The sequence below is a fragment of the Egretta garzetta genome, unplaced genomic scaffold (genome assembly GCF_000687185.1).
Source record: "Egretta garzetta isolate BGI_Z169 unplaced genomic scaffold, ASM68718v1 scaffold94, whole genome shotgun sequence".
In the NCBI taxonomy this organism is placed as follows: domain Eukaryota; kingdom Metazoa; phylum Chordata; class Aves; order Pelecaniformes; family Ardeidae; genus Egretta; species Egretta garzetta.
Window position 1 is genome coordinate 2466888 of NW_009259683.1, and position 23453 is coordinate 2490340.

A 23453-nucleotide genomic window follows, 5' to 3' on the forward strand; every position below is an offset into this window, starting at 1 on the left:
CTTTCCCTTGGGATCTGAAATACATAGAGAAACCCATCCTAGAACTCCCTACAGACAGACAAGTGGGAAGATGCTTGGCTTGATGATAAAGCAGAACAAAAAGAAAAACAACTTCATGAGAGAAGTCAGTGCTGATAATAAGGCCACTTATCAAAGGAACAAAATCGCTGAACGGAATTTGGAAACTAGCAATTGGGACACAGACTATAGGCAAAGGGCATGTGCTCTGACAAGGTAATCAGAGCCCTACTTTGTTTTCTAAAAATGGAGGATTTTACTACACTTTTCAATACAGTCAGCCCCAGATTATTTTTTCCCCCCATTTACCAAGCATAGCACTGTCTCATAGAGAAATATTGCAGTATTCAATAATCACATGTACATCTGGATTTTTTTTTACCCTGATTTTTGGAAACACTTAGAAGGGTAATTTTGCTTTATTGCTGGTTCTTGGTACTCCTTTCAGCATTGAAAAACTCTTAATAGAATACCTTTGTACTGTTTTTTCTACACTATAATTAAGCTAAATGGATAATCTGACTGTACAGGAAAGTAGAAGGTGCATCGTGTTGCTTTAATTTCCAAAATCATGTCTGACCTACCACATATAAAACCACATATAACAATAAACAGGAATGATCATGTAGCAATAAACAGTTGGAGCATTTGGAGCCCTGCATATCATTAAAGTGAAAGGTATATCGCAATCCTGGTTTTCAGCAGTAGCATACCATAAATTAGACATGCCATTATTTGGTGGTAACTGTAGTTGATTGAATAAAAGCATACTACATGCCTCCTTAATGACATGTACACTGCAAGATATTTAAACATTTTTTTGTTCTCTACTAAAATCAATTTTATCCATGTCATTTAACAGGTCTGAAAGACTCCAAGACGTAATCATATGTGATATTTAGGAAAACTTGACTCACAGCTTTGTGTGAGCCTTTCAGCTATATTTTCTAGGATACTTTTTTTTTTTTACTATAGCATAATACACCTTTCCAACTCCATTATTCCTAGTTAAAAATTAAAAAAAATAAGATTAAGGCATGAAATAGCAGGTCAACAAGGGGAAAATGGCTTTATAACTATATGACAGTACACATAGATTTAATCATAGTAAACCTTAGACACAAATAGAAATACAGACTAAAAATAAGCATGTGGTCACAGCAGTCCACATACTTCATTTTCTCTGCCTTTTCTTCTATCCATTATTTTTTTTCCTTAATTCTATAGTACCTGTTCCAGTCACCTTGCCTGCCTTCCCCCTGCCTGTGTTGTTTGTTATAATTTGTCACACACTTTTTTGTCTCTGCCTCTAGTTTGCATCATTTTAAATTATGTATTGTTTAAAACAAAAATGCAAACATGAAGATAAACTACTGAAACTATCAACATGTTTTCAGGGAAAACACATTACAGCCTACAGAACTTCAGAAGTGAATGGAACATAATATCACTGGAAGAGATAACAGGCAAAGGGATATTTTCCATTAAGGTTTCTCCATGTAACATATACTTAAGAAAGCTAAATAGTGACAAAGTAGTACTCAGGGTTCATATTCACAGAAAAAATTAAAGTTATCTTCTGTGATAAACCAATAACAGAAAGAAACAATTAAGTTGCATTTTTATTCATCATTTGAGCTGAATGATTCTTTTTAAATGCTACACTTGGCATTTTGATATGTGTATCATCTGGCCATAACACACCCAAGAAAGTTTGCATAGAATATTGCACAAAGGACTGCTAGTCAACAGTATGATCTTCAGAAGTGGGATATATGTATCAGTTTTTTCTTTAAATTGATTTCCTAATTGTGCAGTTATATTCTCACTTAGGACCCCAATAGACTGAAAGAATAATTATAATTATGGTCTGCACTTACAACTAACATTGCCCAAGAATACTCTTTCATTTCTGTGTATTAAACTTCCATTTTGTCTCCTTACTACATCAGTGTGTAGGTGTTGCAAAGGTGGGAATAATTTTTACAAATTTCTGTTGCATATATTTATCAATGTTTCAAAAGATTACCTTGCAAGTTATGCATGCTCATTCATGTGACAGCCATGCATTATTTATGAAATGTCTGTGTAATGATAGATTATTTGCACTCTGATATTTATGGCACATCCTGATCTGAAAATCTGTATTAAATTGTTCAAGAAACAGCAGAAATAACAACACTTAACATGAAAGCCTATTATTAAAAATGGATGGTAAACAAGGCTTATAGTATTAAGTGTTTAAAAAAAATAAATAAGTATTTTCTCCTACTGCTTTGCAAACAGAAATCTGACCTTAGGGTTCACCATTCAGGATTTAATATGTATTTTTCTGGCTACATATGGGTGTAGGAGTTTTTGAAATATTTCTGTCTGAACAATAAGCTGTTGCTGAGCTGCAGTGTCCGGTGGATGCTTATGATTCCTCGGAGTCTTTAAAAGGTTAAGGTTTAAATAAATGCGAACTTCTGAAATTTATCCCCATGAAATAATTTTTTCCTTTACAATTCAAAAACTATTTTTCTTGGTAAGATTATGTGAAAGCTTATTTTTATGTGTTTTAAAGATCTTGGAGAAATCTTAAAGAACATATTAAGACAAGGTCTTTCAGTGCAACCAGTCACATGATTTATACACAAACACTTAAAGAGTAGGCTTGGACAAAATTATATAGGTCAAAAGAAGGGAGGAGCCCAAGCCCCAGCCCACAATGAGTTGGGAGTCAGCAGGGCTGAGTACGCTGCTTTGTCAGCAAGTAACCAGTTAAGTTCTTCCTAAGCAAAAATAGTGGATGTGGTAAAGCTGTGCAGGTGGAAAGCACGTGGGTCACAGCAAAAGGCATTTGTAATCCTGCTCTTCACTGCCCATGTACACCCAGCCTCTATGCAAAAATGAAAAAGGCATCATGCATATGGAAGGATGAACTGAATAGTCTGAAATAGATGTAAAAAACCCAAATGCTTTCAGAAGTCAAGGAAAGGAAGGAAAAGGAAAATTAGTATTCCAGGGACAGGCCTTCTAATAGGTCCATTGTAGCAGCATTTCTCTACATTGAGTTTCTGAAAGAATAGTATGTATGCCTTTTCAAGCTTAAGCCTTGACAGTCTTTAGCAAATAAAAGGCTCTGGTCTTCCATCTATTTATTTCACTGGTATATCCCATCTATCCATCACTCTGACTCCTACAAAGGGAGTGTGGAGCATTCACACGAAGAAAGACTGTAGCTGGCTATATAAGGCAGAAAGAAAGAAAACAGAAGTCCTACAACTTTGTAAGTTCAATGAAGTAACTCGAAGAAAAAAGGAGAAAAAAAAAAAAGAATCCTTCACGGTGACAGGATAGTTTGTTTCTTTTTGTGGTTTTAAAAGCAACTTTGTAAGTTCAATGAAGTAGCTCGAAGAAAAAAGGAGAAAAAAAAAAGAATCCTTCACGGTAACAGGATAGTTTGTTTCTTTTTGTGGTTTTAAAAAATTATTTTGCATTCAGAAAGTGCTGAAAACTGGGAAAAACATACAAGCAGACAATAAAATATTATTTGAGGCACAAGAAGATAACAGTAACACCATGGATAAAATTTGAAAAGAAAGTAGAAATCAACCCTTTTCTACAACCTGGTTCTGTTTAAACTAATTTGGCAATGATAACTGGAGAACATGTACCTACAGTAGAAACCATAAAGCTTCTCAAAACACAACTGCCATCATAGCTGAGAAATCAAAATTTCTGTTTAGCTGAAGTTGCATAAACAATATTATATCTTCATTATTGCTCTGTGGATGACATATAGCAACAGCTGTAATTGCACAGCTTCGCAAACAGTCAGTACTATTTCAGAAGTCACTGCAACTTAGCACAACCTTACTGTGCTGCTAAATAGGGATGGGACTTGAGGCCTACTGACAATTTTCTAATATAATATAATTGGTGACATTGGCTGCTCACTCCAAGAGAGAGCTTGGAAAGTTTAGGCTTAACCAGGGTAAAAAGGATCTTTTGTTTTTAAGTTTTGACAGTTTAATTGAAATCTCTGAAAAAAATATATTCATTCACAGCAATAACCAAAAGCTAAAAAATTTGTCTCACTTCTGTTCTATTTAAATAATAGCAGTGCTAATGGTTTAGGGAAATAATGTCTTAGTAATAAGGAATAATAGTTAATATTTTGCAGGGCACTGTACATCTTCAAAATGTTTTACAAGCATTAAGCATTCTGCAGAGCCCCCTTGCAAGTTACGTGTATGTGATGTCTCACTTCAGGGATGGAACAAAATTGAATTAGGGAATTTTGTTAATTACTCAGCCTTATAACAGTAACCGCTTCAAGAGCCAGAATGAAAGTGTAACTTAGATCGTCTAACTTCAAACCTAGAACTACTAGATATCTGAAACTCCCCTCAGGTGTGTCTTTTCATCCCACCCAGCCTTCTTACCTGGGAAGAATTTCAGCATTTCCCACTTTTGTCTGCAATGCATGTCCCACAGACTTACTTTGAAGGAGCAGGTGGCTGGCAGGACCATGGGACATCCAGAAATCATGGACAAAGCCTTTTACTGATGGACAGACCATGAATGCAAGATGTGGATTACCACCTTTAGAAAACAGGAAGTCTCCTATCCATATTACTCTGGTCTCACCGGACTTAACTTGGTATGCTGCTACAGGACACAGGCAGTCTTGCCGATGCTGTCCCAGTCGTCTCCATGTCCACCCTATCTATGTTGCAGATTGTATGGACATGGCAGGTCACCTTGGCTAGCGTGATGCATCCAGAGCATGTGAAACACACTACAGACACCATACAGTGCTCACACATACAGGTTTTGTCTAAGTTAAAGGATGTATAGGAGACCTATTCAGACCACATCTCAGTCTTTAATGCAAACTCATTAACAAGAGACATGGTATAAGTTAGTTTGAATTAAAGGAATAAAAAAGTTAGAAAGCACAGATATCAAATACTGGCCATGTATTGTTACAACATTAAATGAAACTCCTGCACAGCTGCAAGTGATATGAAGAGAGATGAGGACAATTTTTCCATGAAAAATATTCTAGCTGGGAAAGATGCTATCTATGGAGCTACATCTTCAACTCTCTTACCTTTTTGAAGGCTGGGCTTGCAAGCTCCCGAAGAACAGTGGTAGAGAGCATGCAGTGACAAGCAGGTGGTATTTCAAACCTTACAGGGCTCACTCTGAAAAGGCATATGCTTTGGTGGGTGCTCAGTACTCCTCCTGGTTTTCTGGGAAAAAAGGTTCCTGACTAATATTATGTGCAGCATTGTTACAGGACTGCTCTTTTCCACTGTAATCTCCCAACAGCCTGCGGGATTACAGACTAACATGAGGAAAAGGGTAAACAACAACCCAATCGCTCCTGACCCACTTACGTAACCTTGTAACCCGCGGTGTGCAGCTTCCTATGTTCATCTATCTCTACGTCTGTTCTATTAACTACCAGCGCATTGAAAGACAAGGGTAATACTGGGGATTTAATTTTCAATTTAGCTTCATTAAGAACTGAATCAAGTTCAAAACTAATGTAAAATCAGTGCATACCTATGAAATACAGTCCTTGGTTTTAATTTGGCCAACAGCTTTCAATACTTTGCTCTGCAGATGTGAACTTCTGGTGATGATAAATATAACGAGTAGATTTAAGCTCAAATATCAGTATTAAGTTGGTTTGTCTGAAACAGCATGTTATCTTTGAACTGTTTTTAAATCATGTCACAGAGGTTAGAACTTGATGTAACATTTAGATAGATAGATTATTTAAATAATAATAATAATAATAATTAAAAAAAAATCAATATTCTTCAATGGCTTAACTTCACAACTACCCTCCTGTATGGCCATTTGGTCACAGGGAGAAAAGACCATTTATGCTCCCTTTTGTCCCGTCAAACTTCAGTCATTTTTTCCTTACTTTCCTGCTCTAATCACTGAAGAGAAGGACACTTTTCAGATGACGAAAACACCATCTGGAGCTGCCTGTCCCTTTCCCATGCCTGGCAATCCATTTAGGAACTGAATTCATAATAAAGACACTGAAACATTTGGTCCTCTAGAAGTTTCAAATTTTAATTTTAAGTTGACTTCACTCCTTAGACTTATCTGAAAATTACAGGTGAATATTCAAAAGAATGAAGTCACTTATAGAAAATAATGCACTACAAGTTATAAATTGCATGCTGACTCATCAGAGATGTATGGTCACATATAAACTAATTTTGTGTCTATGTTTTAAGAACTGTCAGAGGGGTTTGTTCCTTATTACCCTATTTCTACATGTGGAAGTACAAATACAGGCCAGGCCAACCAAACTCTCTTATTTTTATTCCCTATTAATAAAGCTCTGGCATTCTACAATCATTGATTCTGAAGGAGAAACTGAAACCCACATCTTTATAATATTAACAAGTATTTCTGTGATGCTTATTTTTATGTCATAAATATGTAATAAAATTACATAGCTTTTCCTAACAGCAGATAGAACTATTTTAAAATACTTAATGGTATACGAGGTGGTTCAGTTTATGTGGAAACTGCTTTGATAGCATTTTTAACATTGCATAGAACAACAGAGACTGTTGCACTGCATGCCAGATAATGTTGTTATTTTAGGAAGAAATGGTTTTCACGGGGATAACTCAAAGACTGCATGACTGATTAGAAGCATCTTGCAACGTGCACTTCATCGGTCATTAGATTAATAGTTATTTTAGTATTAAAAAAAAAATACAAGCAGGAACCAGACTATGATCCCCATCACTTAACCCATTAAGCTCATACTCCTCAAGTATATTTTTAGGAAAAAAGAAAACATTGTCCAGCAATAGTAAAGGCATTAAATAACTGAATATGTAGTCCAATCATGGTTTAAGGATCAGAAAATACATTATTTGCATATTAAGACTGCTATCTATATCACACATAGCTAAAAAAGCCCTCATACCCAGGTGGGTTAAATTTATGGATACAAATTTGGCTCCTTTCTCAAGTGCCACAGCTATCCCCAGCTGCTTCATTTTGTGTGCTAATATATGATTTAGCTGAAACTGTAAAAATGAGTGTTGCTAGATAACTCCTTTAAGTGTCATTTATTTCTAAACTGTTTCAAGCAAATAAATTATTCCGGTTAACTTAGGCAGTAATTTCTATTGATGAAATTAGCTTAAGTTCCATCTGTTTCAGGCAGATGCATGGAAAAAATGCAAGACAAAAAACAAAGTGGCCTTGCTTTTGACCACTCTATTTCACTCTCTGCATCATTCCTCTTAAGAGGCATAATTCTGGCTGTTATAGGAGATCCTTCCATAAAAACAGAAAAAAAAGGTAGCGCTCAAACATAATTGCTTCCACTGTTCCAGATGTGAGAGATTTGAGAGGAGCTATTAAGAAAGTCTTATCATAAGTTTTATGCAGTTATGAAGGGTAGTTATACAGTCTGTTTTAGACCTCTAATTAAAGTGCATCTAAGAAGCACTAAAGATGAGGAATGCAAGATTCCCCCTGCAGTCAAAAGAGAGAAAAGCACTTTTCCCTACTCCATTCTGTAAATAACCTAAACAAGTTAAGGAAAAAAAAAAAATAGTACCCAATTCACCAATACCTTTCAGAGCTTCTTTCATCAAGGCAGTGAATCAAAGGAATCATTCAAAGCTCTCTCCCAAATAACCAATTGACACCAGGCCCATCTTCAGTCCTTCTACTCACACTTGTGAGAGGGGCATGGGCTGAGAGATTTGTTAGCTGAAAAGGGAGGAAGGCAGTTCTGAGAAAAGACTCATCTAAAATAGCAAGAAGGACAAATAGCACATGTAACTATTATACATCTTCTCATAATTTCAACTGATTAATTTCTTCTCTCATGGCAATAGATTCAGAATTACTGTAGCAAGCATTTCTTTTAGGATACTGAAGCCAAATACATCTGAACTTGGAAAATATCAATGCGGGGTCATTTAAGCATCTATTTCTGAGTGTTATAAAGGGTGGTACTTAAACTGCTGTGGATTGCCTATGCTTGCTGAATTTCTCAAGAAAGTTTTAATCTATTGCTTTTTTTTGTAATAAAGTAAACAGAACATAAGTGAACATGTCCCCATGCACATCTGATTCTCCCCATCTTTTTCCTTCTTGACACTAAATTTCCTGCCTGTTTTCAGCAATATTTAACAGGGGAGAAGAGGTCTGAAGGGTGCTGGGATGCTATAAGCTTCACAAAACAGCCAGGAGAGAAATTATTTATGCCCCATTTTCACAAAGCCTCAGTGTCAGCTTAACTTTACTGGATTTCAGAAAATTCATATAGGAGCTCAATTCCAAGATGAAACAAGGCTTCACTGGTTCTTTGGCACACAAAAGTCACTTATTCCCCCTTTCACAGACTTGCAAGAGCTGAAGAGAGATTTTTGTATCTGATACTTTAACAAATTTTAAATGTTAGAATTTCAGCACTTTATGAAATTAAGCAACAAAAAATATTAATTTTTTAAAAAAGGAGTATACAAAGAGACTTTCTAGATGTCCCTTTGATGTCCCATGAACCCTGCTTATTAAAAGTGACCAGTTCAGGGCTAGGGTCTAAAGTTCACATTTCTCATCACAGCCTGTATTCCAGTTATGGAGAAGAACTCAGGCTAGCATTATAGTTCCCATAAGACACCTATGAAACCTGCATATTATTAATGGAAATAAAAAAAAAAATCTCGGTACTTAAACAGTTACCGTGGTAAACAAGCAAGCAACTGAACATCCCCACGCTTTGAGGACAGCTCTCATACTCAGTAAAAGGAATTTGCCAAATGATGTGAGCTGAGTCAAGAACTATCTTGAGAAGAATGCAGGTTGGGTTGCTGGTGCCTAGTCTGAGTGGAAGGAACCACAAAAGATACTACCTTGGAGAAACAAATTAAATGTGCATATGGCTAAAGTGCTAGGAGGTTCTGGTCTTGATGATTTCGAAAACAGGTAAACAGACCGTGACACCTTAGCATATTCATAGTAGTTATACTTTTGTTTTCAGTAGACTGAAAACAAAAATTCAGCTGTGCCTCAGAAAACTGGCTCAATACCAGTAAAACCCACTGTCAACTCCTCATGTGCTCCCGATGCTTCACAAAATGCTGGAACACAATGTAGCCATCCTGAAGTTATGAAATAACAAACATGTCAATGTGGTAAAATATAGAAGTCAATTACTGTCACATTTTTATTTATGTTAAGCTTGTTTACTTGACAGTCACTTCCCTGAGTTCTCTTCTTTTAGTTTTGGTTTTCCTTTTCTTTTTAAATATTTATGTAATTTTCTTTTCACTTTTGATCTGAAAGCTGCATTATTAGAAGAACTTTTTGGAAAGTAGAAAGTACATTTTTATAGGAATATTTTTTCATCCTGGACATTTTAAACAACATTTATATGACAAGTTTTTGTCTTGCTGAATGAGCATTAATGCTGTGAAAGATATGTGTTGCAAGTAAAGATAGAATTCCTCTTTATAGACATGCTGCTTCATCCTAGCGTAGGTTGTTACAAATCCCTTGTCATGAAAAATCCTCTTCATTTCTTCAAAGTCTGTGATTGAGAATATTCCAAGATTAGAAAGAGATATCTGTTTCTAAGGCAGGATGAGTTTCTGTGACCTAGACTATCTAGTTCTGTGTTTTGTTCCTTCAGGCTTGTCACCACTATAGTTTAAGCTAAGTTTAACATTTCCTGCCAGTTTCGTCTTGTTAGGGTACCTTTATATAAGAGTAATTTTGGAAATACAGGGTAAGGATGGAACCATGCTTCTCATGTACAATAAGCCATTCACATAAAGTAACTATCCTACAGAAAGAATTAAGGGTGTGAAATACATCCCTCTCATGGCAAGAATGGGATAGATATGGTGCAAGGGTGGCTTTTGGTTGTGAAAGTCTCATAACTGTAACTCTGGTAGTAGCTTGAACTTGTGGAAACAAGATACATCCCTCACCCTTCTAACATCTCTATCTTCTGTTACAATTATCAAGTCCTTTACCACTACACTTGAGCAACTGAACTATTTAGACACTGCTAGAGAACCTGAAACTGTTTTGATCATGAGCTTTCTTGAGTAACAATACACAAAAGGCTTCTGAAAGTTACTTTTTAAGCTTAAAATCTGCTAAAATTGCAGAATTGATCCAAAATTTCAGATAATTAAAAACTGAAGATAAATGTTTTGGTTCAGAACTGCAGGAGGTTTTTTGGTTTTGTTTTTCATATTAATGCCATATGCTTGATTATAAGTACAAGTACAAATTCATTCAGGAATCACTGAGAATTTAACAACCATAACAAACATACCCCTTTGTGTGAAGTAGCAGCACTGGCAGAAAGAATTTCTACGGATACAGTTTGCTTTATTTCTGGGTGTCATTTTACCTTTTTTTTTTATAATACAGAGAACAGCTCTTGGCTCTTGCCTCATAATCCCAGCACACAGGCTGAATATCACGCAGTGCAGCGCTTCAGACCCTTTCCTGTCAGGTGCCCACATTGCATATGGAGCTGCCAGCCCTGATATTTGATCTACTAATCACGTACTAATCTGGCACAGGGGTTCCTGGAATAAGAGAGGCATTGGTGCTTCTCTGCAGCGGAACAGCATGCCATGGAGTTGGACCAGGTCTGGCTGGAGAGCATTTCCCACTTTGCATCCTCAGTCTGAGACATATTCCATGTCATGTAGCCCAAGACGGCATTATATCATGTACCGAAGAAGATATTGGTGAGGTCTGTCAAAAAGCAAAGATTTTTTTTTTCCCCCCACAGCTAAGCTACCAGAATGCTCATTGCAGTGGTTTGCTGCCACAAACTTTGCTTGCCAAGCCTGAGAAGCTGTCAGGAAGCACCTGCTTTCAAGAGCAAACTATTCTATTATTATATTTAGTTTATTGTGTCATTCACAAACTCTCCCTGGAAGCCACGAATTAACCATGATAAACGAACACCAAAAAATTCAAGTGTTATGTAAACTGCTACAATACTCTGAGCATTAAAACAAATGAAATAAAATCACTGTGCTCTGCATAGCAATATGTTAAAGTTTAATAGCTGGAAAAACAGCAACTATGAAACTAAGAAACCCCATTACAAAGATTCTTTTTCATTAACTTCACTTTAGAAAAATATCTTCATTAGAATAATTACTATGTACATTTTAATTAACATGAGCAATCAATTTTATGTACTTGTGACCATAAAAATGTTAGGAGACAATACCTTCATGCTGTAAATATAAAAAAATGTTTCTCTTCCTTCCTTCTAAGTCATCTTAGAAAGTCAGCCCAACATAGAACAGGATGTATAAAGGTGGCAGAAAATGTCTCATAACCTTTAATTTTACCCCGGAAATATTTTCTTTTTTATGACAGTTTGTATAAAATAACATATCAACCATATCAGGCTGAGGAAAAAACCTAGTGTAATTCCCCCAATTAATTCTAACCTCTCAGCTTTACTTGTAATGATTTCACTCTTCTCCCCAAACTAGGCTTATTAAGATCTACCCATCAAGGTGTGGGTCCTACAGTATTTCTGTTGTTGCCCTTTCTGGCTTTTGTCTTTCTCCCTTTCCGTGGGAAGACACTGCCTACAGAGAATTCATAGAAGGAAAATGTGTTTTTAAAAGCAGAATAAGGGTAAAAGCTGAATGAATTACTATAGTTCAAGATTATTTATTTATGTGGCTAATAATTCCCTGAATTTGGTCTCCTGCTTCCCTGGAAGAGACACTCCTTGCACTATTCACTTGTCCAACTGACAGCCTCACAAGTGACAATTTACCCATACTCTGCACCTTAATTAATTATACATATAGCGGCTGTTTTTCTTTTCCCCCTCTGACTGTCGTCTCCATTGGAAGAAATCTTTTCCTTGTTTCATGATTTCTGCGAGTGATCATACCTATTTATATAAAGTTCTTTCTTCAGTAATTTGTTATATTTCAGGTGAGATTGATACCACATCAGGTTATGATTATTTATACTTAAAAAACAAACCCACAAAAAAAGACATCAGAAATTAGTAATGTTAAAATTGTTCACCACAAAAGACACAAACAGAAGGCCTGCAGCTGCCCTGACAGTTCAAGCAATCATTCTCAGAAGACTCTCTTCAGCAGAAACATAAATACCTGAACTACTACTCCTAACTGAAGCATGCTTTCTTCCGCAATTAAAGCAGGTTATCACCTGCATATGTTTCTGTATTTATAAACATACCTGAAATACAAAGTGTTGAAAGGTCCAGATAGATAATTGCTTTTCTGAAGATATTGTTGGGGTCAAAAAGAAGCGCATCTCTAATACATAATTATTTTGTTTATTTAGGACAAAAGCAGGGGGAAAAAAAAAAAAGCAGTTCAGATAGCTCCAAATGGAGGCAGGCAACAAAGTCTCTGTGCATTTCTCCAAGAGTTACTGCTTTCACTCTCTGCTTCGGTTATTAGCACTGAGTTGCAGTTGGAACCAAAACCCCAGGTCCCCATCTGGATCCTGCTCATAGCAGTATGAAAACAGCTCAACAGCTGCCTGTTTTATTTGTGTAAGAATTATGACTAATGAGATTAAATGTCTGCAGTAATTTCCATCTGTCCATCCTGACTCTTGCTGATCGCTGCCTCTGCTGCAGGGATCGATCAGCTGCCTGGGGAAGCAGCACTGAGTTGCTGTAATTCACAGCCCTGTGCATGGAGTTAAGCTGGGACTCTTCACTGCCAGGATGCAACCTGCAGCTGCTCAGCGGCTGTTTGGTCAGATCAGATCTACCGCAACAGCAGGAGAGGAAACTTCTGGGAGAAGGGCAGGACAGACGGCAAACATGAGAACCATGGCAGACTTTCAGACTTACTATATGCAAGTTTATGAAGAAATAAGGTCATGTGCTGTCCAGTCATCCACACGTAAAAAACACTAAAATCAGTTAAAACAAGAAAACCTGGTTCCTCATTCTGTTTATAAAAGTAGCCGTTTATAAAGGCAGCCCTTTATAAAAAAAAAAATAAATTAAAAAACCCACAAAAACCAAAATAAGTTGCCATAGTCAATCCTTACTGTACTTTTTCACCAAGCCAGCTACCCAACTTACTTTTAAATCTAACTTCCTGCATATCAAACAGCTAGAAGTTATCATACGACAAAATGAAGACTAATTCCTCAGTGTTAATGGCTAAGCATTCACCGAGAAGATAATGAAGACACATTGGCCTATGACACTCAAGACTGCCAGACAGCTTTCCACCAAGTGCTAGGTAAGGCCACATGTAATTTGTTCTCTAAGGAGAGAAAAGACAGTGCTTTTAATCCTCTTGTGACTATACTCATTCACAGTAACACTTCTCTGGCCATATTCTGCACCAGAGCGAAGCTTCCCACAGTGCTACTGCCATTTAGTTCATTCCAAAGCATTACCTGCTGCTCACTCAGCAATCCCATCAGTCAATCACTGCTTCTTCCCAGCTGCTCCCTTCTTTTCTCTTTCTTGGCTAGAGATGACTCATACACTTTACCACATAAGACTACCCCTTCCCTCTGAAAATCATTCACCACTCCAGTTCATACTGTAAATAAAAAAAATTGATCTTGTATTTAAGGTCACTTATAAACTATTTTTCCTTAAGGTTTTTAATAAGCCTTAATGGAGAATAGCCTGGTTTTTCGAAATACACATCACTTATGGCTAGTGACTGCAGATATGAAAGTGAGTTAACAAATAATTACCCGTAATTGCTAATGAATTTGAAGAAAAAAATCACAGACTCAAAGAGGAAAAAAATGACAAGTTCTTATAGGGATGTCAAAGCTATTGGAAATAGTTCGGTGCAGACCTACACTCTACCTGAAGAAAATCTGGAAGTAGGCTTTCCCCAGCACAAACTTTAGCACATGTGTAAGCATGGAAAAGACAAATCCTCCATCCTTTTGTCTCATACTGCACTACAGTGAGTTCACAAAACTGACGTGAAGTAGCCAAGCCTACCTCCCTTTTCCTTAGAGAAGGACTCGATGTAGTGCAATGTAAGAGCCATTGCCTGACTAGTTTCATGCAAGAATTTGTGGGTAACAGATGCATGGAGCATGATGTGCTCTAACCATTCTCAGATACAAGGCACTATCAGCAGAGCCACTCTCCTGGTGAATTCTAAAAATCTCATCTAAGTCTACTTTAAAAAAAGTTTAGGTAAATATAATAAAGAGATTCAGGATATCTAATGCATCCTGCTTTCTGTTTCCAAAGCAGAAACAGCTGTTGAGCATGACTAAATAGTAACTTGGCCATATTGTCTTGTATCACATTCTGTTTAAAATAGGGCCATTAAAGCTGCAATATAGTTTAAAATCACAAACGCTAATTTGCAGTAATACTTTGAATAGCCCACCCAAAATACAGTGTTTAACAGCACTATTCTTTCACCTTTTTCCTTCCATGCTGCCTAATTGCTACACCACTGAAACAGTCACAACCTATAACAATATATTTTCCTCTGAAAATAAGTGATCCTGTTAACTTTCCTTATTTTTGGCAAATGTATAGCTCAACCTCTCCATTAATATGTATTAACTATACTTTTCTACACTGAAATTTTAATTATTGAAATGCCTAACACATGGTTCTATAACTGCAGTTTCACAAGGTGTGTGTTTCTTCCCACTGTTCTTGAAATGGAAAATTCCAAACTCGTAGCCTCAAGATCACTCAACTCAATAAAGAAACAATCCAAGTTAGTAAATGCAATTACTGTCTTATCTCACAGGCTTAATCCATATATTCAGAAGACAGACAAAGATTAAAATATTGTATATTTTTGTTTGGATCATTAAAAAAAAAAATCAGCTTATTGCTGATATACCGTGATTATTATTGATTTATCAAAGTCCTTTTCCTCACCAAAGGTGGTGTTTGATCTTCCAAAGAAGTTTGGTTTTCCTACAAAAATATTTTCCTCTAAACCAATATAATATTCTCATTATGTTTCTTATCATTGTTAATTCCAAAATGTGAGAACAGACATAATTTATGCAAAAACATACTCTTCTCATCACAGGAGATATCTGACATTTAGGAAAAAAAAAAACAAACCCACAAGCTATTTGTCTTAGGACAATTTTGTCATTGTAAAAATCAAATAAATGACAAAATGACCAGCTCAGAGTTCTCTTTCATACATTTGGAATAAGATGTCTGGTCACGTATCATAACAAGCTGTTGAGGGAGATGGAAGGCAAAAAGAAAAGGGCAGCAAAAAAAGCTGTAGTAATGAGTTTCAAGTCCATGCTGTCTAGATTAATCTTCCTGTATTTCTATAGGTTCAAACTGAAGGAAAAGCAAAATAACCCTTGCAACTTTGAACCCTTAAAAGTCCTAAAAGTTGGAACCTGGACTCCTAGCAGTCATAAGGAAAGTCTAAAGAAAAAGTAAGTTAAATGCTGGCACACTGGAAGTTGTTTTCAAAAGGGAACAATTATAACTTTATATAATAATACCTTGAACACACCCCCCCCCCCCCAAGGTAATACATCTAGACACTGACATTTAATTCCTTTACTGTAAACAAGATTTCTTGCATTATTTTTTCTTTATGGTAAAAAGTAATGATAGATTAAATGTCTTTAATAAAGAAAATTCAAGTTAGATTGTATTACAGTTGTTTTTCTTCCATTTCTCCTTTTGACACAAAAAAGATCTAACCCAGACTCAATGTATGGATGTATTTACATTTTTATTACTGATCTATTAAAAAAGTAATTTTGCGACAACAAATTTTCTTCTTTTTTCCTATTGTTGGACCTATGAGTTATTTTCCCTGTTAAAACTTGCATTAACTTCTTTTAACTCTTTGTCAAATACTGAGAATTTGAAAGGAAATAATTTCCTGATATTTCATGTTTTCTTCTTAAGAGTATATAAATTCATATTTCCTGAAACACAGAAATAAGTTTTTTGCATTTGTTTTGGGCTTGGTACTAAGGAAAAGTTTTTGTACTTAGTGCATGAACATTTTGGAATACCTTTAATAGAAAAAAATAGGAAAAGCTAAGATACTATTTGGAAAGGTCTTTTAAGGTCTTGGGCCAGACTCCTCATTCATTTACCTAAGTAAGATACCGATACAATTTTGATGAGCTCAGCAGGATACATCTACAGTCACTCTAAGAAAGAGACAGACTCAAATTGCAAACCTGATAAAAGCTATCACAGGGATTTGCAGAATCCTATAAAGCAATGGTAAAAGTTGTATGTGAACACTTCTCACTGAAATAAAAAAAATATTATAACAGGAATAAATTTCATATTGGCTTCACTGAAAAGAAAGTCCAGAAATTTTTAAAATTGGGCTTTCTTTTCTTCCATTTTGACCAAAAAATTGACTTTGCATGTTATTAGTTTACAATTACAGAATTATGTGAAGAACCTGGATGGTAATGGCAGTTGTTTTACTTGTATTTTCAATACTTTTCCTAATTTCTCAAAGATGGACAAACTCAGCTATAGAACCTGTTACCACTTTCATTCCACTTGAGAGGAGACATTTTGGAAGTCTGTTAGGACAGTTCCCTTGGCTATCCTCATTAATGCTTATTTGCTTTCTTCCTTACGCAGAATAAGTGCGTTCCTATTAGAGTTCACTGATCTTCATAAAGAAGCAGTGCTGCTTTAAGGATAAAATACCGCAGAATTCTGAATGCTTTTTATGTAATCTGAACATTAATGGAAAATAATTAAGCTGGCCATGAACTCTCAAAAATATGTTCTGCTGAAAAACATCTCTGAAAGACCCAGGGACAACTGACTCAACCTAGGTTTCTCTCAGTGGATCAGAAAGCTCTAGACCCAGTCTTAAGCAGCCACTGAAAATAGAATAGATGACTCACATGGAGGGAAAAAAAACCCCAACCCACCAACCCCCAACAAGAAATAAACAACTTTTCAAGGAAAAGGGGCAAATCATTGCAACATCATAAGATAGTGGACCACTTTTCTCAGAACAAGTCCTGCATCCAAGATCAACAGAGAAGACAAGATGTTTCTCCATAACGCAATTGTCTTCAGCTGTCCTTGACATGATTGACAGCCAAGCATTAAGCTTTAGGGATGCTCACAAGATACATAATGTCAAGTTCGTTGTTGAATATGCTAGTATTTTAAGAACAACACCTGTTCCAAAGCCTTTGAATACTATTATCAGTCCCAGAAAACAGAAGGGGCCAGAAGCACTTGGCAAGATAAACTTCAAAAGACGGCTTTTCTTACTGCTGAGGAAGTCTCTCTCCTGTCTGCAATTTGAGAATGCTTTGTTTGTTTCTTTATCCCTCCCCCCTTTCTTTTTTCTCTCTTTCGTATATATTTATTTTCATATTGAGTGGGCAGGAAACATCATTACTTTGGGAGTAGGTTGTTCCTTAATTGCTCTTTACTGGTAAGGTAAGCTAGACTGTGAAAATGCAGAACTACTGTAGCAATTGCCGGTGTTCACATTTTCCAGGCTACAGCTAATGAAATACATACAACTTACTTGTCTTTCAAAAATAGATCACATCAGAATAATACTAACAGTAGTTAATGCTCTGCAAACCCATGCCTTTGCTGATTTATTGTAATATATTCATGCATACATATTTGCTTACACTTCTACATGTGCTCAAAGTGGTGTTTTTGTTGTATTTCTATTGTTCTGTTGCTCTGAGCAATACTCTGAGCACATTTTCTTTGCATCCAAAAAGATGGGGAATGTGTATGCAATTGCTACCTGGATAAACAAAATAAAAATGGGGTAAAATAGGAGTTGAATGTATAAATGCAATGAGAACAATAAGACAAATCTATTTTCAGAGCAAACCTATTTACTCACTGAAATCTTATCAGAGAAGAAAATATCATCATCGATTTGGAGAAGAAAAAGAGTGGATTTACAGAACATCTCTAGTGGGAATCCTGATAATCATCTAAGATTTAGAAACCCTCTAAAGAGTTTCTTCTGTAATCCATTGACAAAGTATACATTCATTCAAATATATGTCACTTCAAATACAGAGATTTGTTTTGATCACTGCACTGAGTATCAGGTCTCTTAGGCTCACATGTAAAATTCTGCCCAGAAACAATAGTGAGAATAACATTCTTACATTATTCAGGAAAAAAAAAAATCCCTTATTTAATGACTCTTTTCCACTCTTAAATTTCAAATGCTCGTCTTTAATTCAAATAGATTTTACTTCCAAAACAACAGTGTGAGCTACCAGTCTAACTTTACATTTATGAGCATTAACCTGGAACCTCAGACTCAGAAGTGCTGTGCTTAATAAGTTACACAGCCTTCTGAACGGATGCGCTGCAGGATTGCGATTCTGACTTCTTTCTGTCTGGTGAAAAACAAGAGACCACCACCTGACAATTCAAATACATCAGTATTTTCTCTGGCAGTAACATGCTCTCTGAATAAAACACACGGTAATAATGAGTTTTCATGATTTTAAAGTATAATCCAGTGGCTGGATGTTAAAAATGGCACCTGCACACTTTTTTTTTCCTTAAGCCAGATACTTAGGACAAGAATTTAAGAATTCATTAACAACTGTGGTCTTAATGTGCCTCTGAACCCCTCCAATTCTGTGTGTTTAAGGTCCAACTTCAGCTCAAGTTAGAATCAGAAGTTACTATAGCTGCTGAAAGCAAAGATCATCCAAATAAAACAACCTTAAATTATGAGGTTCTACACCCCCAAAGCTTGTGCCAAAAGAATACGAAAAGATGTTTCAAGTAGCTGCTTAATCTAGCCTCTTGGTTACTTCCAGCAAAGAGCAACAGCACAACACAGATTCCAACATCTGACCCCTGGTTTATAGTCAAAATCACATTTGCCTTTTTTTAGTAACAGAGCTACAGAGAGCTGCAACAGAGGCCATGTCTTACAGAGACAAGTACAAAAAGGAAAGCGTTTGCTTTCTTTGTGCTCCGAGCTGAGAACAAGCAAGATTTTTTCTTATGTTGACAATATACTTTCGCAGTAACAAATACATGATTAATTCAAAACAACACATTATTTACTTATCCAATGATATAAGCAAAAGGGCAAAATGAGTCTGCATAACAGAAGACCAATTATATACCTATCTTAGGAAATTATCCTCTGGCTGATTAACTTGAACTTGATCTCTAGCAGAAAGAACCTTCACTGCACCTCCACTCCTTCAGAGGGAGAGTTTGACAGGCCACCAACTTTTCCTGTCACTACTTGGAAGCCTCTTTAACCTTAACCAGTGCTTATCATAGTTTGAATCTTTCACCCATCTTTGGTTGCAGGCTTTTGTCTTTGGGAGGTGGACCACTCTGATCTTGGAGTCCGATTAACACCGTCCTCCCCCTGGAAAGCTCAGCCGTTGTTTCTCTCCACCTGACACTGCTGTAATTCCTCAAGCCTGTTTTGGGGAGAACTGCTGAGTAGCATCACTATCCAAGAATTGCTTTGCTGCCTTTAAACTTTTTGTGATAACCATGTTAAGAATAAGCAGAACATTGACCGGTCTAGGGAGGATAGGATTCAATCTGAACGAGACACGGAATTTGACAACAAAGCTGCAGAAAGCTCAGCAGACCTCACCAGTTTGTTTATGAGCATGGAAAGCAAATGATGGGGGTGGCTAGCAGGGGAGAAATGCAAGCTATCTGCCCCTGCAATCTGGGAACATCACTGTATATAAAGGTTTTCAGTTCTGCACCAGCTGCTGGTTATTCAAAACAGGCAACCTAGTTCAACCCACAATGCCAGTGGAATCTCACCGACACCAAGTTTGATAGGCTTAAATCTGTATGTTCTCATCAGGTGCCTTTGATCGCCCCTCAGGGGTAAATAAAGCTACTGGAAAACTGAATGCATGTGATTGGTAAGGACCAAAAAAAAAAAAAGTTATGAAAACTGCTGCTTAGGTACAGAGTAGTGTTTGTTAATACTTGAGGAAGTTTTTAATTGGAAAACAAATCTGAATGTAGAAGTTGTTCAGCAAATAGGGAATTATTAAATTATCACCATTGACAGTGAGCAAGAAGGAATTAACTCAGCTTGATCTTCAGCTTAGGCTGATCATACAAGATTGTTAATAAGGATGTGGAAGTACACACTTAATTTGGAATCTGATCATATTTGATAGACACAAGAGATAATTATAGAACTTCAGCTGTCATTTCGTAGTATAACCATACACAAAATTGTCATACTTTTAAAAATACAAATTAATGAGGCCATTTCCTGAACCTGTTCTAGCTTTGCTTTCTGAGAAAGTATCACAAATTTGCAGAAACAACCACCTCTGGTGTAGATTTATCTATTTGAATAAATAAATAGTACATGCAGAATATGTATTTTTATATATGTATATACGTGTGAGAAAGCAATACAACACAATTTTCTACCACGCAACAATTTCTGCATGCTTCTCCTAATTTAAACAGGGATGAGAAGCAAAAATGTACAAATTTTCCATTCAAAAGCTTGAAGCAAACTCACTTCAGACATTTAGTTTCATATTATTCGGAGGGTTTAATTACAGGCTTATATCGGAAATGTTTTCACACTTGAAAATAATATTGTCTTGAAATCCTGGAGGAAAAAAACCCAAACAAACAAAACCACCCAAAAAAACCCCAAAACCCAAATCACAATTTATTAATTTGAAAATGCGTATGTTTGTTTTCTGAATGAGCCATAACCACATAAACACATTGCTAACAGAGGGGCCAAGAAGCGTTTGGATGACCCGGTGCTTAATCATCGGTGGGGGGGGGGAAAGCCCTTTCAAAAAACATTGACTTAAATACAATGTCAGGGACACAGAAGACAGTTCAGTTGTGAGAAGATAAAGGTATAATTACACAAAGGCAGATCCAAGAGCTCTGTCACGGAAATCCAGATAGGCAAACCCTTAATGTAGTCTTCCACATATGCAATGTTGGGAACTTTGCAGAAGGACATCTGAGATCTCACAGCTAAGAGCCGCCCCAACATTAATCTAATTCTCTTTGTTCAGCATATATCCACTGGTTTGATACGTAAAGAATACATATGTGTAACACACATGTAACAATAAAGAACATCTACCGTGAGAATTCTGAGCAGCTGCAGTATCTGCCAAGAAGTTGTTATCTGTGCTTTTCTGAGATACGCAATTTTTTCATAATGTGATTCATAATTGCTAATTAGACATAAATAGTTGCAATAGTAAAATTAAAAGACTTATGTGAATGAATTTTTGAAGAGGTCTGGGCAAAGCAAAGCTATTTTCTAATATTATCTGGAATCCTTTCTTGCACTGCTGCCCAGAATTAGAATTATCCCTCTTCTGGATTAAAGATGCATTGGTGGATTAGTCTATCACTGATGACAACATAATATATCCTTCCCAGAGGCTTAAAGTGAAAGGAAGTCTGTTAACTACAGACTATGTTAAAACAACAACCAAAAAAAAAAAAAAAGCCTTTTGACACAAAACCGCATTTTAACATTTAAATATCATCACCTATGGGGTCAAAGTAGTTTATGAAACAGAGCCTCAGGTTCAGCGCCACATATCTGCTCTATTCCTTTCACAGACTGTATCACCTATAAAACTAGGAAGACATGGGACCAATTCCTGCAAGGATTTGCCATCAGTGTTACTTTTAGTTTTAGCCACCTGAACAACCCCAGTAATACCACCTGGAAAATTTAAATTAAAACAAAATTTGCTTTAATGTTTCCACTTGATGCTCATATATGTATACACATTTTGCAAAATTGTATTTCTTTATTTGAAAAAAATTGTCAGTTAAAAAAAAAAATCAGTATTTTTGTATTTAAACCTACCATTTTAAAGGAAAAAATGTATGTTGTATCAAGGCAACAAAGAAGATGAGCTAGTTCCGAAGATTTTAAGTTGAGCTCTGATGTGGATTGGTATCCATAACTTAATTTCAGAAAAACATTAATTTGATTCATCATTTTACTCTAACACTCTAGAAGAGATGTTATGTCATTCTTTAATTTAAAGGACATGCTATGGGTTTTCTATAGAACAGTACCATCCTCCAAAATTTTATTAGATGTAAGACTACATAGTTCATAAAAAGTCTTCCCTTGTGAACTGATAATCATACAATGATGACTTCTAGATTAGGCCTGTTTAATATTTAAGTCAAAGTCTGAAATGCTAACCAAAAAGAAAAAAAAAATCACTAACTGTAATAAAATATAGTGTGCTGTTTTTTCTTGAGGTACTTAAATACCTAATTACATTCTTTTTCAATTACACCCCAGGAAAAAGTAGATGAGTTGTTAGCATTAGAGATTTCAAAGTAAGACAGCGAGGTCTGTTTCTTCTTGTTTAAGAAAAGATTGGCCCAAATGACTTCATGAAGATTAGCAGAATTACTGCTTAAAAAAAAAAAAAAAAAAAAAAAAAAAGTAGCTACATTTGGCTATAGAATTCAGCTAAGCAATAAACTTTCTACCACACTTGTCTGTTGGTCTCACTGAAAACACTGGGATTAGACGTTTTTCTAGTGTTTGTTAAATAAATACCTGCATGTCATCACTAACATTGCTTGCTAAATTTGATCTTTGAGGAACAATATAGAATTTGGGAAATGTTTGTGTCTACAGCTCGCAGGCCACGTGCTCCATCCTTTGAAAGGAAGCCATTGTAAAGGGGGAGGATCCTGAGCACAAAGCGGGGAAGAACTGCTTTTCTGGCAAATAACAGTATCAGCAACAAAACTCCTATCAGAGCTGCATGTTTCAATATGCAGTAAATAATACCCATATGCGTTATAGAAATAAAAGGGTGGAGCTTGGGGGAAAAGGACTTTGAGTTCTGTAGTCGAAGGAATTTAAAGTTACATCTAAGTAGTCTTAAGAGGGATTGCTTTATAATGAAGTATCAATTACACACAGCATAACCATAATTAGCTATGTCTCCTCAGACTAGCAGAGCAGTTATAATGCAGTTCTGTGCTTCTCTGCGACTGCTCTCAGCAGCTATATCATTTTCCTGACATTTTACAACTTATCAACACAGTAATCACAGTTCAGTTGTCTTAATCGCGCACCGACTGAGCCATTGAGAAAATGCCTATAGATGCATAATCAAGAAGATACTAAGACCATTAGATTGCAACGTTTTTAGTCAAGAAACAGCTGACAGCGACTTAAACCTGAGTTTGTTTCTCCTCCACTTTGGAGGTCTGGACTTTTTTTTTTTTTAAAAGGGAATTAAAGGGAAGGGAGTTCGTTTTAGCCCAAATCTGCTCTCACACCACACACCCCCCTCCCCTCTTTTTTGTCTTCTTTTTAGCGAGCCCCGTTAAAGAAGAAACAAAACTCAAGGCTCAGCCAGCTCCTGACCCACAGCTTCAGGCGACAAAGCCAAGTTCC

The 23453-nt window shown here is 36.3% G+C and overlaps 1 protein-coding gene across 1 annotated transcript in view; it reads right to left on the reverse strand.

Annotated features, from left to right (window-relative positions):
- Positions 1 to 23453, reverse strand: part of KCNH8 (potassium voltage-gated channel subfamily H member 8) — a 189365-nt gene that overhangs the window by 165272 nt on the left and 640 nt on the right. The gene's annotated exons all lie outside the window — the stretch shown is intronic.